The sequence below is a fragment of the Moschus berezovskii genome, chromosome 17 (genome assembly GCF_049115385.1).
Source record: "Moschus berezovskii isolate FMDL1 chromosome 17, NW_MosBer_1.0, whole genome shotgun sequence".
NCBI lineage: Eukaryota > Metazoa > Chordata > Mammalia > Artiodactyla > Moschidae > Moschus > Moschus berezovskii.
Window position 1 is genome coordinate 3,354,151 of NC_142476.1, and position 12,685 is coordinate 3,366,835.

Consider the following 12,685-nt stretch of genomic DNA (forward strand, 5'->3'; position numbering starts at 1 on the left):
ATTTAAAACTGGTATAGTATTATCTGAAAGTATACTGTGGTAAGTTAAAGATGAATACTGTCAAATATAGAGCAACTACTAAAAAATAAAACATAGAACTATAGCTAATGCATCATTCAGTTCAGTTCAGTCGCTCAGTCGTGTCCGACTCTTTACAACCCCATGAATCACAGCACGCCAGGCCTCCCTGTCCATCACCAACTCCCGGAGTTCACTCAAACTCATGTCCATTGAGTCGGTGATGCCATCCAGCCATCTCATTCTCTGTCATCCCCGTCTCCTCCCACCCCCAATCCCTCCCAGCATCAGAGTCTTTTCCAGTGAGTCAACTCGTCGCATGAGGTGGCCAAAGTATTGCAGTTTCAGCTTTAGCATCAGTCCTTCCAATGAACACCCAGGATTGATCTCCTTTAGAATGGACTGGTTGGATCTCCTTGCAGTCCAAGGGACTCTCAAGAGTCTTCTCCAGCACCACAGTTCAAAAGCATCGATTCTTCGGCTATCAGCTTTCTTCACAGTCCAACTCTCACATCCATACATGACCACGGGAAATTACTGGAGATAAATTAGAATATTAAAAAATACTCAGTTAAATCTAGAAGATAGGAAAAGAAACAAAAAAGAATGAAGAGTAATAGGATAAATTGAAAACAATTACCAAGATGGGAGACTTACATCCAACCATATCTATAACTGCATTAAATATAAATAGACTTTGGCACAAATACACAGATAAGTTGATAGTAAAATTATGGAAAATATATATATGATGAGAATACTAATCATAAGAAACCTGGAGTGGTTTTCATATCAGAAAAGTAGATTTCAGAACAAAAACTGTTACTTGGGATTATACAATGATAAAGGGCTCAATTTATCAAAAACTAATCATCTTAAATATATATGTACCTAATAACAACTCCTTTAAAATACATAAAGTAAAAAATACATAAAATACATAAAGCAACATACACAAAAATAAAACTGAAGGGAGAAATAGACAAATGCAAAATTTTAGCTAGATATTTAAAAAAATCCTCTTTCAGTAATTCATAGAACAAGTAGATAAAATCAATTTGGAAATAAAAGACTTAAATTTATCAATCAATTTTGCCTATCAACATTTGTAGTATATTCCACCCAAGAGTAGCTGCACATGGTTAAGATATGCTGTACCACAAAACAAGTCTAAATAAATTTTAAAATACTGATATTAAAGAGCATGTGCTCTGAAAACAATGAGATTAAATTAGAAATCAATAACAAATTTCTAGAAAATCCCCAAATATCTTGAAATTAAACTTTTAAATGACTCAGTTCAGTTCAGTCACTCAGTCATCTCCGCCTCTTTGCAACCCCATGGACACCAGGCTTCCCAACTCCTGGAGTTTGCTCAAACTCATGTCCATTGAGTCAGTGATACCATCCAACCATCTCATCCTCTGTCATCCCCTTCTCCTCCTACCTTCAATCTTTCCCAGCATCAGGGTCTTTTCTATGAGTCATTTCTCATCAGGTGGCCAAAGTATTGGAGCCTCAGCTTCAGCATCAGTCCTTCCAATGAATATTCAGGAATGATTTCCTTTATGATTGACTGGTTTGATCTCCTTGCTGTCCAAGGGTCATTATTTATTGAGCCCTTTCTTCTGGGCCTTATGCTAAGTGCTAGATAACCTGTAATTCATTTAATCCTTACAATCATTCCATAAGGTAATTACTATTATCGCCATTTTACAGATGAGGACCCAGAATTCAGAGAGGGTAGACAGCTGGTGAGTTGTAAATCTAGGACCAGAAACTCTTATCTATCTAAAGCCAAAGCCCAGGTCATGATCAGTGTGTTATTTAATAGTCAGCTAGTTAGAGCATTTGAGACAGGCCTCCCAAAGAGAGCCCTGTTGGCTGCATGGGTAGGGGTGTGTGACTCAGTTGTTGACTTGCCACTTGCCTCCTTACCAACTCCCCACCTTCAGTATTACCCTCATACTTGGTGTTCAAGCTCCTTCCCTATGGAAAGTCTCCCATGGGATGTTTCCTTGTGTTCTTCCCCACCCCGATTCCTCTCTGTTTTAGGGCTCCTCTGTCCCTAGCCAGCTTTCTCCATGGCAGGCTCACAGGCCTTTCTCATGTGGTCTATCTAGACTGGACTTCCCTGGTGGTCCGTTGGTTAAGACTCTGCACTTCCAATGCAGGAGGTATGGGTATGATCCCTTAACATGGAATATATACCACATTCCATATAGTGCGATGGTAAACAACTAGATAAATAAACTCTTCACAAGTCTTCCTGGTCTTCCTCCTCTAGGAGTCCACCTTCCCTGCTCTCACTTCTGCCTTCCTAATCTTAGCAGGCCTTCTGTCTGCCCCAGAGCTTTCCGGATCCTTTTCTCTGGGCCCTGAACTCCAAACAAGCCTTGAGACTAGCCATGTTCCTGAGACAGCCTTCTCAGACCAAACCCACTATTGCTGGTCACCTAAACCCGTGAGGACTTAGAGTATCCACAAACTATCCAGACTAGCCAGACTGCCTGGATTTTAATGTTAGCATTGTCACTTTCTAGCTGTGTAATTGGCTTGACCTCACTGTGCCTCCATTTCTTCATCTGTTTAACAAGGATAAAAATAAGACCTGTCTCATAAAGTTATTTTTTGAATTAAATGAGTTCACATTTATATGAATGCTTCTCATGTAGTAGGTAGTCAATAAGCTTTATCTACATGATTATTATTGAGTCTAGCCATGACAGGTAGGGCCACTCAAGACGGATGGGTCAATGGTGGAGAGTTTTGACAAAACGTGGTCCACTGGAGAAGGGAATGGTAAACCACTTCAGCATTCTTTCCTTGAGAACCCCATGAACAATATGAAAAGGCAAAAATATATGGCACTGAAAGATGAACTCCCTAGCTTGGTAGGTGCCCAATATGCTGCTGGAGAAGAACAGAGAAATAGCTCCAGAAGGAATGAAGAGGCTGAATCAAAGCAGAAACAATGCCCAGTTGTGGATGTGTCTGGTGGTGAAAGTAAAGTCCAATGCTGTTTAAGAACAATGTTGCATAGGATGGAATGTTAGGTCCATGAATCAAGGTAAATTGGAAGTGGTCAACAGGAGATGGCAAGAGTGAACATCAACATTTTAGGAATCAGTGAACTGAAATGGAAGGGAATGGGCTAATTTAATTCAGTTGACCATTGTATATACTCCTGTGGGCAAGAATCCCTTAGATGAAATGGAGTAGCCCTCATAATCAACAAGAGCCTGAAATGCAGTACTTGGGTTCAATCTCAAAAATGACAGAATGATCTTGGTTCATTTTGAAGGCAAATCATTCAATATCACAGTAATCCACGTCTATGCCCCAATCAATAATGCCAAAGAAGCTGAAGTTTAACGGTTCTATGAAGACCTACAAGACCTTCTAGAACTAACACCATGAAAAGACGTTCTTTTCATCATAGAGAAATGGAATGCAAAAGTAGGAAGTCAAGAGATACCTGGAGTAAAATGCAAGTTTGACTTTGGAGTACAAAACAAAGCAGGACAAAGCCTAACAGAGTTTTGCCAAGAGAGCACATTGGTCATAGCAAACACCCTCTATTAACAACACAAGAGACTCTACACATGGAAATCAACAGATGGTCAATACCAAAATCTGATTGATTATATTCTTTGCAGTTGAAGATGGAGAAACATTATGCAGTCAGCAGAAACAAGGCTTGGTGCTGACTGTGGCTCAGATTATGGACTTCTTATTGCCAAATTAAGACTTAAATTGAAGAAAGTAGGGAAAACCACTAGGCCATTCAAGTATGACCTAAATCAAATTCCTTATGTTTATACAGTGGAAGTGACAAATATGTTCAAGGGGTTAGATCTGATAGTGAGTGCCTGAAGAAGGAGGTTTGTAACATTGTATAGGAGGCAGTGATCAAAAGCATTCCCAACAAAGTCAGTTCAGTTCAGTTCAGTCGCTCAGTCGTGTCCGACTCTCCGCGACCCCATGAATTACAGCACGCCAGGCCTCCCTGTCCATCACCAACTCCCGGAGTACACTCAAACTCATGTCCACAGAGTCAGTGATGCCATCCAGCCATCTCATTCTCCGTCGTCCCCTTCTCCTCCCGCCCCCAACCTTTCCCAGCATCAGAGTCTTTTCCAGTGAGTCAACTCGTCGCATGAGGTGGCCAAAATGCAAAAAGGTAAAATGAGGTAAAATGCCTGAGGGCCCTTACAAAGAGCTGAGAGGGACTTCCAGTTCAAGACGGCAGAGTAGAAGGACCTCCTCCTGTGAGAGCACCAAAATCATAACTAGCTATTAAACAACCGTTGACAGAAGGATGCTGGAACCTACTAAAAAAAGATACCCCACGCCCAAAGACAAAGAAGAAGCCGCAGTGAGATGGTAGCAGGGGCACAATCACGATAAAGGCAAATCCCATACCCGACAGGTGGGTGTCACACAAACTGGAGAACAATAATACCAAAAAAGTTCTCCCACTGTTGTGAGGGTTTGGAAGCCCACTCTGGCTTCCCAGGCTGAGGACGAGACAAAGGGACTAGGAATCCCAGGAAATCTCACCTTGAAGCCCAGTGGGATTTGATTACAAGACTTCCACAAGACTGGGGGAAAGAGAGACTTCAGGCTAGGAAGGCACCAACAAAACCTTGCATGCACCAAACCTCAGAGGAAAGGAGCAGTGACTCCATAGGAAACTGAGCCAAAACTACCTGCTAGTGTTGGAGGGTTCCTGTGGAGGCATGGATCAGCAGGGGCTCACTGCAGGGATGGGCGGATGGGCAGCAGTTTTCTGGGAAGGTCCCCTTTGGCATAACCACTCTTGGAGATTGTCATTAACCTGACCACAGAACCTGTAACCCAAGGGCTACAGGCCAAAAATAAACTACCAGGGAGGGAGTGCAACCCCACCCATCAGCAGATAATTGGATTAAAGCTTTACTGAACAAGACCCTGCCCACCAGAGTAAGACCCACTTTTTCCCACCAACAGTCCCTCCCTTCATACTGTTCATGGGGTTCTCAAGGCAAGAATATTGAAGTGGCTTGACATTCCCTTCTCCAGTGGACCATATTTTGTCAGGACTCTACACCACCACCATCTTGGGTGGCTGTACACAGGGCATGGCTCATAGTTTCTTTGAGTTAGATAAGGTTGTGGTTCATGCGATCAGTTTGATTAGTTTTCTGTGATTGGGGTTTCAGTTCTGTCTGCCCTCAGATGGAGAAGGATAAGAAGCTCATGGAAGCTTCCTGATGGGAGAAACTGACTGGAGGAAATTGGGTCTTGTTCTGATGTGCAGGGCCATGCTCAGTTCATTTCAGTTTGGTTCAGTGACTCAGTCGTGTCCGACTCTTTGCGACCCCATGAATCACAGCACGCCAGGCCTCCCTGTCCATCACCAACTCCCGGAGTTCACTCAGACTCATGTCCATCAAGTCGGTGATGCCATCCAGCCATCTCATTCTCTGTCGTCCCCGTCTCCTCCCGCCCCCAATCCCTCCCAGCATCAGTCATTTCCAGTGAGTCAACTCTTCACATGAGGTGGCCAAAGTATTGTAGTTTCAGCTTTAGCATCAGTCCTTCCAATGAACACCCAGGATTGATCTCCTTTAGAATGGACTGGTTGGATCTCCTTGCAGTCCAAGGGACTCTCAAGAGTCTTCTCCAGCACCACAGTTCAAAAGCATCAATTCTTCAGCGATCAGCTTTCTTCACAGTCCAATTCTCACATCCATACATGACCACTGGAAAAAGCATAGCCTTGACTAGACGGACCTTGGTTGGCAAAGTAATGTCTCTGCTTTTTAATATACTATCTAGGTTGGTCCTAACTTTCCTTCCAAGGAGTAAGCGTCTTTTAATTTCATGGCTGCAATCAGCATTTGCAGTGATTTTGGAGTCCCCAAAAAATAGAGTCTGACACTGTTTCCACTGTTTCCCCATCTATTTCCCATGAAGTGGTGGGACCAGATGCCATGATCTTTGTTTTCTGAATGTTGAGCTTCAAGCCACCCTTTTCACTCTCCTCTTTCACTTTCCTCAAGAGGCTTTTGAGTTCATCCTCACTTTCTGCCGTAAGGGTGATGTCATCTGCATATCTGAGGTTATTGATATTTCTTCCAGCATTCTTGATTCCAGCTTGTGCTTCTTCCAGCCCAGGGTTCCTCATGATGTACTCTGCGTATAAGTTAAATAAGCAGGGTGACAATATACAACCTTGATGTACTCCTTTTCCTATTTGGAACCAGTCTGCTGTTCCATGTCCAGTTCTAACTCTTGCTTCCTGACCTGCATACAGGTTTCTCAAGAGGCAGGTCAGGTGGTCTGGGATTCCCATCTCTTTCAGAACTTTCCCCAATTTATTGTGATCCACACAGTCAAAGGCTTTGGAATAGTCAACGAAGCAGAAGTAGATGTTTTTCTGGACCTCTCTTGCTTTCTCCATGATCCAGTGGATGTTGGCAATTTGATTTCTGGTGCCTCTGCCTTTTCTAAAACCTGCTTGAACATCTGGAATTTCACAGTTCACATATTGCTGAAGACTACCTTGGAGAGTTTTGAGCATGACTTTACTAGCATGTGAGATGAGTGCAATTGTGCAGTAGTTTGAGCCTTCTTTGGCATTGCCTTTCTTTGGGATTGGAATGAAGACTGACCTTTTCCAGTCCTGTGGTCACTGCTGAGTTTTCCAAATTTGCTGGCATATTGAGTGCAGCAGTTTCACAGCATCATCTTTCAGTATTTTAAATAGCCCAACCTGAATTCCATCACCTCCACTAGCTTTGATCGTAGTGATGCTTTCTAAGGCCCACTTGACTTCACATTCCAAGATGTCTGGCTCTAGGTGAGTGATCATGCCATCGTGATTATCTTGGTCATGAAGATCTTTTTTTTTTTTTTTTGTACAGTTCTTCTGTTTATTCTTGCCACCTCTTCTTAATATCCTCTGCTTCTGTTAGGTCCATACCATTTCTGTCCTTTATCGAGCCCATCTTTGCATGAAATGTTCCCTTGGCATCTCTAATTTTCTTGAAGAAATCTGCAGTCTTTCCTATTATGTTGTTTTCCTCTATTTCTCAGTAGATCTTTAATCCAATTTTCTGTTGATGGGTGGGGCTGTGTTCCCTCCCTGTTGTTTGACCTGAGATCAAACCATGGTGGAATAATGAAGATAATGGTGACCTCCTTCAAAAGGTCCCGTGGATTCACACAGTGTCCCAAACCCTGCATCAGGCCACCGCTGACCCATGCCTCTGCCGGAGACTCCTGGACACTCACAGGGAAGTCTTGGTTTGCCTCTTGTGGGGTCATTTCTCCTTTCTCCTGGGTCCTGGTGCACACAAGGTTTTGTTTGTGCCCTCCAAGAGTCTGTTTCCCCAGTCCTGTGTAAGTTCTGTAATAAAATTCCACTGGCCTCCAAAGTAAAATTCCTTGGGGGTTCTCAGTCCTTTTGCCAGATCTCCAGGCTGGGAAATCTTGTGAGTCCTAGGCAAAAATATAGTACACTGAAAGTTGAATTCCCCAGGTCAGTAGGTTCCCAATATACTGGAGAAGAGTGGAGATATAACTCCATAAAGAATGAAGAGATGAAGCCAAAGTGAAAACAGTGCCCAGTTGTGGATGTGACTGGTGATGGAAGTAAAGTCTGATGGTGTATAGAACAATATTGCATAGGAACCTGGAATGGTAGGTCCATGAATCTCAAGGTAAATTAGAAGTGGTCAAACAGGAGATGGCAAGAGTGAACATTGAAATTTTAGGAATCAGTGAACTAAAATGGACTGGAATGGGAGAATTTAATTCAGATGACCATTATATCTACTACTGTGAGCAAGAATCCCTTGGAAGAAATGGAGTAGCCCTCATAGTAAACAAAAGAGTCTGAAATGCAGAACTTGGGTGCAATCTCAAAAATGACAGAATGATCTTGGTTTATTTTCAAGGCAAACCATTCAATATCACAGTAATCCATGTCTATGCCCCACTTACTAATGCCAAAGAAGCTGAAGTTGAATGGCTCTATGATGACCTACAAGACCTTTAAGAACTAACACCCAAAAAAAGATGTCCTTTTCATTATAGGGGACTGGAATGCAAAAGTAAGAAGTCAAGAAATACCTAGAGTAAAAGCCAAGTTTGGCCCTGGAGTACAAAATGAAGCAGGGCAAAGCATAACAGTTTTGCCTAGAGAACGCATTGGTCTTAACAACACCCACATCCAACAACCCAAGAGAGGACTCTGCACATAGACATCCCCAGATGGTCAATACCAAAGTCAGATTTATTATATTCTTTGCAGCCAAAGATGGAAAAACTCTATATGATCAGCAAAATCAACACTGGGAGCTGACTGTGGCTCAGATCATGAACTCCTTATTGCCAAATTCAGACCCAAATCGAAGAAAGTAGGGAAAACCACTAGACCATACAGGTATGACTTAAATCAAATCGCTTACATTGGAAGTGACAAATAGATTCAAGGGATTCGATCTGATAGACAGTGCCTGAAGAACTATGGATGGAGGTTCATGATATAATACAGGAGGGAATGATCAAGATCATCCCCAAGAAAAAGAAATGCAAAAAGGCAAAATGGTTGTCTAAGGAGGCCTTACAAATAGCTGAGAAAAGAAGAGAAGATAAAGCAAAGGAGAAAAGGAAAGATACACCCATTTAAATGCAGGGTTTCAAAGAATAGCAAGGAGAGATAAGAAAGTCTTCCTCAATGATCAATGCAAAGAAATAGAGGAAAACAATAGAATGGGAAAGACTAGAAATTTCTTTAAGAAAATTAGAGACCAAGGGAACATTTCATGCAAAGATGAACACAATAAAGGGCAAAAATGGTACGGAACTAACAGAAGTAGAAGATATTAAGAAGAGGAGGCAAGAATACATGGAGTTCAGTTCAGTTCAGTCACTCAGTCGTGTCCGACTCTTTGCGATCCCATGAATCACAGCATGCCAGGCCTCCCTGTCCATCACCAACTCCCAGAGTTCACTCAAACTCACGTCCATCGAGTCAGTGATGTCATCCAGCCATCTCATTCTGGAAGAACTATACAAAAAAGATCTTCATGACCAAAATAACCACAACGGTGTGATCACTCACCTAGAGCCAGACATCCTGGAATGTGAAGTCAAGTGGGCCTTAGGAAGCATCACTGTGAACAAAGCTAGTGGAGGTGATGGAATTCCAGTTGAGCTATTTCAAATCCTAAAAAAAATGATTCTGTGAAAGTACTGCACTCAGTTACTCAATAAATATGGAATACTCAGCAGTGGCCACAGGACTGGAAAAGGTGTATTCATTCCAGTTCCAAAGAAGGACAATGCCAAAGAATGTTCAAACTACTGTACAACTGTGCTCATTTCACATAGTTAGTAAAGAATCTGCGTGCAGTGCAGGAGACCCGGGTTTGATCCCTGGGTCAGGAAGATCCCCTGGAAAAGCAAATGGCAAACCACTCCAGTATTCTTGCCTGGAACATTACATGGACAGAGGAGCCTGGTGGGCTGCAATCCATCTGTCGTAAAGTGTCAGGCACGACTGAGTGACAAACACTGGTCACATGTTAGCAAAATTATGCTCAAAATCCTTCAAGCTAGGCTTCAATAGTACTTGAACCGAGAACTTCCAGATGTACAAGCTGGATTTAGAAAAGGCAGAGGAACCAGAGATCAAATTGCCAACATCTGATGGATCATCAAAAAAGCAATGAATTCCAGAAAAGTAACCACTTCTGCTTCATTGACTACACTAAAGCCTTTGACTGTATGGATCACAACAAACTGGAAAATTCTTAAAGAGATGGGAATACCAGACCACTTTATCTGCCTCCTGAGAAATCTGTATGCAGGTCAAGAAGCAAGTTAGAACCAGACATGGAACAACTGACTGGTTCAAAATTGGGAAAGGGGTAGGTCAAGGCTGTATATTGTCACCCTGCTTATTTAACTTCTGTGCAGAGTACATCATGTGAAATGCCGGGCTGGATGAAGCATAAGCTGGAATCAAGATTTCCAGGAGAAATATCAATAACCTCAGATATGCAGATGACACCACACTTACGGCAGAAAGTGAAGAGGAAGTAAAAAGCCTCTTGACGAAAGTGAAAGAGGAGAGTGAACTTAAAATTCAACTTTCAAAAGACTAAGGTCATGGCATCTGGTCCCATCATTTCATGGCAAATAAATGGGGAAACAGTGGAAACGGTGACATACCTTATATTTTTGGGCTGCAAAATCACTGTAGATTGTGACTGCAGCCTTGAAATTAAAAGACGCTTACTCCTTGGAATAAAAGCAATGACAAACCTAGGCAGCATATTAAAAAGCAGAGACATCACTTTGCTGACAAAGGTCTGTATAGTCAAAGCTATGGTTTTTCCAGTAGACATGTAAAGATGAGAGTGTTTGAGCATAAAGAAGGCTGAGCGCCATAGAATTGATGCTTTTGAACTGTGGCATTGGAGAAGATGGTTGAGAGTCTCTTGGACTGCTAGGTGATCAAACCAGCCCATCCTAAAGGAAATGAGTTCCAAATATTCATTGGAAGGACTGATGCTGAAGCTGAAGCTCCAATACTTGGGCCACCTGATAGAAAGAGTCGACTCATTGGAAAAGTTCCTGATGCTGGGAAATATTGCAGGCAGGAGCAGGAGGGGATGACACAGGATGAGAAGGTTGGATGACATCACATCACCAACTCAATGGACATGAGTTTGAGCAAGTTCTGGGAGATGGTGAAGGACAGTGAAGTCTGGCATGTTGCAGTCCATGGGGTCACAAAGGGTGGACATGACTGAGTGACTGAACAATAACAGCAATCTTTGTCTACATGTCCCCCATCAGGCTGGGAGCTCTCTAAGAGCAAAAGTGGTGTTTGTTCTATAACTTTATCATCCTGGGAACTCCCTGGGGTATGGGGCTGCATCTCCCCTGAAGAGTCAGGGCTACCTCATGTCTCCCCCATCACACAGGAAATGTGTCTGCGTCTGAATATTTCTGCCCCTAATTACTCAGGATGTGAATATGACAGTCCCTGTGAAGCTCCTGGGCAGTGAGACTATCTTGGGGAGTGATCCTGGGAGATTGTCTGGTCCTGGTGAGACAGCCATGGGATCCTAAACAGAGGTTCCTACTAGGGGCAGAGTGCCCCCCAGAAGAAGCTGAGAAACTCCAGGGTCAATGTAAAACGCAGCCTCCAAGGACTACTTCTACTCTTAGTAGGGGCAAGTCACATATTCTCCTTAGACCTTATTTCCATGCACACCATTCTGAGGGTATCAGCCCTAGAGCCAATCTTACTCCTTTCTCTCTATCAGAAAATAAGAAATGCAGTGTGGTGCAGGACAAAGATAAATCAAGATGGCATCAAATCCTAGTTGTGACACTTGCTAGTTGTATGACATTTTTTTTTCATTTAATATCTTGGAAGCTTCATTTCCTCATAGGCAAAATGGTAATTAGAAACCCTATTTCTCTGGGCATATCATGTACTTAATAAATGTTTGTTGAATAAATGATTGCATGGTTATTTTCTTTCTTTTGGGAGGTTTAGAGAATGGTATAACCAACCCTGCCTCTGGTAAGTTGAATTCCTGCCTCGGTGAGCCTAACAGTTCATCGAGATGACATTTAGTTCACTCCCAGCCTTTAATCCATTCCAAGCACACAATTAAATAAGTTCCCAAAATGGAACCTTTGGTAATACATTCCCATTCTTTGGTCATGAGAAAATCCCTTCTAACATTGCTTCAACCCCTCCCTACCCCACCTCTAATGGCACATCATAGGCATGTTTTGTCTTTGACACTTTTCTGTAGCTGGGTGGTAGAATGTCCAACTCATTGGCTTAAAACTCAGGGCACCTGGTCTCTAGTCCTAGGTCTACTGTTAACCCCTGTGTGACCTTGAGAACTCGAAGATAATATTTACTGAGTCTCTTCTGTGTACTGGCCACTATTCTAAGTAGTCTACATAAGTTACCTCACTCACTTCTTACAAGTAATATAATCCCTTTACAAAGGAGAAGTCTAAGGCTCAGAGAAGTTAAGAAACTTGTACTAAATCACACAGCTGTTAAGTGGTGAGTTCATGTCTCCCTGACTCCACAGCCTCTTTCTATTGTGCTAGGCCAACTTCTCTAAGGGCCTTAGGTTCCTGAGCTATGAAATAAAAGAATTGGATTCTGTGTTCTGGAAGGTCTCATTCAGTTTGACCTTTTGTCACCACCTGTTCAAGGCCTCTAGAAGTATCTTAGGAAACTTGTGGACAGCTTCCTGGCTTTCCTTTTCCTGACCTTTCTTTTGTTTCTCTGTCTCCAGGCCCTCCTCACAATCCTATCCAGTGAGTGGATGTGAGACAGAAACCAAATGTTCCCCTGAATCAGGGCAGTTCCATCTGCTGCGTTCCCTGCGTAGTGAGCTGTGGGAACACTGCATTCCACTCTCCAGATCCTGTTGCCTGGGGTATTTTCCCTGAGCCATATTGCCTTTCTGCATTCCCTTCTTTGTGTGACCTTGGACCAGCCCAAAGGAGGACCCATTTGCTTTTCTGCCCTGAACGTAGGTAATCTCCTGGTGGTAAATGTGTAACTGAGTGAACTTGCTTCCTGGGTCCAGACACTTCTCCTCAGCAGGCTGTTTCCATCCCCGAAGTT